This window comes from Gekko japonicus, unplaced genomic scaffold (genome assembly GCF_001447785.1).
Source record: "Gekko japonicus isolate JY-2015 unplaced genomic scaffold, Gekko_japonicus_V1.1 scaffold4523, whole genome shotgun sequence".
Taxonomy (NCBI): domain Eukaryota; kingdom Metazoa; phylum Chordata; class Lepidosauria; order Squamata; family Gekkonidae; genus Gekko; species Gekko japonicus.
This window is the reverse complement of record NW_015162097.1, coordinates 2,361-6,072: the sequence shown is the minus strand read 5'-3', so window position 1 is coordinate 6,072 and position 3,712 is coordinate 2,361. Positions and strand designations below refer to the sequence as shown.

The 3,712-nt window shown below is 52.1% G+C and overlaps 2 non-coding genes across 2 annotated transcripts; both read left to right on the top strand.

Annotated features, from left to right (window-relative positions):
* The first annotated feature begins 1,689 nt into the window (after window positions 1-1,689).
* On the top strand, window positions 1,690-1,761 carry TRNAD-GUC. The gene has a single exon. It is a non-coding gene; the product is annotated as a tRNA-Asp (tRNA).
* A 67-nt stretch (window positions 1,762-1,828) lies between these two features.
* On the top strand, window positions 1,829-1,900 carry TRNAD-GUC. The gene has a single exon. It is a non-coding gene; the product is annotated as a tRNA-Asp (tRNA).
* The last annotated feature ends 1,812 nt before the right edge of the window (window positions 1,901-3,712 follow it).

Here is a 3,712-nt window from a genome sequence, read left to right as displayed (position 1 = left end):
TGCGAGTGTCCCGAGGCGCCTGGCTCCGGAGCGCTTCCTCGGTGCGGAGGACGAGGAGAAGGAGGAGGAGGAGAAGGGCTCGCGGCGGCGCCCCGCCATGCGCTCGGCGCGGCTGCCGCTGCTGCTGGCGGTGCTTCTCGGCGGGCTGTGCCGCAGGGGTGAGTGGAGCGGGCGGCCCGGGGGTGGGAAGGACCCGGGAGGGGAGGAGCGGCGGCGTTGCCCGGGGGAGGGAAGCGGCCCTGGGGAGATTTTGCCCCCCACCCCGATCTGCAGGGGACTGGAATGGGGGTCCCGGAGCCTTCTGCGGGAGGTGCCCGGGGCAAATGGGGTTGCCAACCTCCCGGTGGGGCCGGGAAATCTCACAGGCTTGTGACTGAGCGCCAGAGGACGGGGAGCAGGGGGCCCTGGAGAACCTCGTGCGTGGTTGCCAACCTCCCGGGGAGAACTGGAGGCCTCCAAGTTTTACAGCTGATGTGTAGAATGCAGCGATCAGGTTTCTTTGAGAACGTCGTGGGGGGTTGCCGGTCTCCAGGTGGGAGCTGGAGATCTCCCGGGATTCCAGCTGCTCTCCAGACTACAGAGTTCAGCTCCCCCCAGAGGACATCCGGTAGGGTTGCCAATCTCCAGGTCAGAGCTGGAGATCTCCCAGGACTACAACTGCTTTCTGGACTACAGAAATCAATTTTCCTAGAGAGAATGGCTGATTTGGGGGGGGGGAGAGAACGACTCTGTGGCATTATGCCCCTCTGAAGTCCCTTCCTTCCTCATACTTTGTCTTCCCCAGGTTTGAGCCCCAAATCTCCAGGAATTTCCCTACCTGAAGTTGGCAGCCCCAAATTAAAAAGTAGTGGGGATTGTTAGCCTTTGAGTTCTGGGTTCAGATTCCCCTGCGGCTCACAGAATTGCTGCTCTCTTCTTAAACTGTCTCCTAGCAGGGCGAGTTAGCACTGAATTTGTGGATTTGAGAGTGTGGAAGGGGTCTGTTCCCTTGTTCTTACCGAATGGGAAACCTTAAGGGGTCAGAACATGGGTTTTACATGAGTTCAGCAATAGACTATTGAAAGGTAGTGATAAGAGTGCTTCTGAGAATGTACTGAGTTCCTCTTGCATTCCCCTCTAAATCCAATCTGCGTTGGCACCTCTGGCACTGAGGCAAGGTTATAGATGGCAACGTACAGGATCCTAGCAAGTGGGAATTCTCCAACAGGCGTCTTTATCTTTTCTTTTCAATGGCACACAAACCAGGGGCCGTAAAATTCCTCCTCAGCAATGTGGGCAGTCTACTTGCTTCTAGTCTACGCGTCCGCCTTTGATTTGGTTTCAGAACGTTGGGTTATGTTTCCATTTACCCGGTCTTGTAAGCTGTCGGGATCAAAACAACACAGGTGACTTTAAAACAGTCGAATGGGACACTTTCAAAGGGCTGTTGGGAAGCATTGTCGAAAAAAGTTTTTAAACTTCAAGCGTGCGTGAGAATTCCGCTCCCGCTTGCTCTACCTGTGACACAGAATCCGTCGGATGATATGAGTTAGGGTGTGCAGGTTAAGAGAGGGGCCGTGGCTCAGTGGCAGAGGATCTGCTTGGCATGCAGAAGGTCCCAGGTTGAATCCCTGGCATCTCCAGTTAAAAAGGACCAGGCGGTAGGTGATGGGAAAGACCTCAGCCTGAGACCCCAAAGAGCTGTAAAGAGGGGCCGTGGCTCAGTGGTAGAGCATCTGCTTGTCATGCAGAAGGTCCCAGGTTCAGTCCCCGGCATCTCCAGTTAAAAAGGACCAGGCAGGAGGTGATGGGAAAGACCTCAACCTGAGACCCTAAAGAGCTGTAAAGAGGGGCCGTGGCTCAGTGGTAGAGCATCTGCTTGTCATGCAGAAGGTCCCAGGTTCAGTCCCCGGCATCTCCAGTTAAAAAGGACCAGGCAGTAGGTGATGGGAAAGACCTCTGCTATCAGTCTGAGTAGACAATACTGACTTTGATGGACTGATGATTTGATTTGGTATAAGGCAGCTTCACGGGGAACAACCGTGACTCAGTAGACAAGTCTCTCTGCTACACATGCAGAAGGTCCCAAGTTCGATCTCCGGCTTCTCCAGTTAAACCGATCCGTGTTGGAGGTGATTGGAAAGACCTCAGCTCGAGAGTCACTGCCAGTTGGAATTGCCTGAACTTGATGGAACCGATGGTCCGCTTCTGTTATCAGGCAGCTTTTTGTGTTCGGTGGCGCTTATGGTTCTGCCTTAACGCTCTGCAGATGTCTGAGGACCTCCTCTCTGCTGTGGTCGGGATGGCGCGGCTTGCTGCTTTTTGCAGCCCTCGAAATGCTCTAAACTTTCTTCCAGCCCCTTTGCTTGCTGTAGGATGAGAGCGTGGACATCCAGCCCTTTGCACATTGTGGGAGACGGTGGGATCCAAAAATTTCTAGCTGCAAACCACCTGCCGGTTATGCCGGGGACGTGGCTTGTGTTTGGCCTTGTTTAACTGCGGGCAGCTGCTTCGGGGGTCTGTGGCTTGCGCTACAGGCCTGGATTTGGGCCAGCTCTCTTTCAGACCTGGTCTCTCTGGTCCAGCCACATTTACGTACCGCCTTTCTGTTCCCATCATTTGAAAGCACTATATCAGGGGTGTCGAACTCATTTGTTATGAGGGCCGGATCTGACATAAACGGGACCTTGTCGGGCTGGGCCATGCGTGTCATAAAATGTAATGCCAGGTACCGGAGATATAAACTTTATAAAGCACACAAACACAAAGGTGGTTTTTTTTTTTACTTAAAATAAAAACGTGCTTAAAACATTAGCACTCTTGCAATATTTTGTTTAACAGTATCTAATATCTGACACCTCTTGCTCTGAATCATTGCATCAAAATGTCTGTTCTGGTGCAATCCTGAGTATGCTGTTCAAGTGTGTATCTGTAAGCTGCAAACCTACTTTTGATTTATTGACATTCACCACAGTCTAGGACCCAGGTTAGAACATGAAATGGCTGAGTGATTGAGAGAGTTTGGCGAAGCAAGCTATGATGCAGCAGCAGCAAAATTGGAGGTGGCTAGTTCCACTGCGGGCCTGATGGAAGCCCTCCGGGGTCCTGATCTGGCCCCCGGGCCGCATGTTTGCCACCCCTGCAGTATATAGTGTCTAAGACTGTCTCCTGTCTGGCTACATCTGTGTACTGCATTTCTATCTGCAGCATTCTAAGATACTATATAGTGTCCAAGAACCAGAATCCAGAGCTATGCAGATCGGATTGGCTACGAACATATATATTTAATTCATTTGTTCCTTTTGCCCCAATAAGGACTCAAAGCCACTGACAACGTTCTCTTCTTTTCCTTTGTCCTCTTGTCCTTTGCAAGTACTAACCTGACTCCAGTGTTTCCGCGAGGGGGGTTATGCTGAGTGCATGTGATTGGCCCAAATTCATCCAGTGAGCTTCTGGGGCAGAGCGAGGATTTGAACTCGGGTCTCCCAGGTCCGGATCCAGCACTACACATTGGCTCTTCCATAAATGGACCGTACTTTGGGGAAACGCTTGGGGGCAGGGAGAGCTAGGGTTAACAGCTCTAGGTTGGGAAATAACTAGAGATTTGGGTGGTGAAGCATAGAAAGGGTGGGATTTGGAGGGAGATCTCAGCAAGGTATAATCCTGTAGAATCCACCTTCCAAAGCAGCCATTTTTGCTGGGGGAACTGCTCTCTCTGGCCTGGAGACCAGTT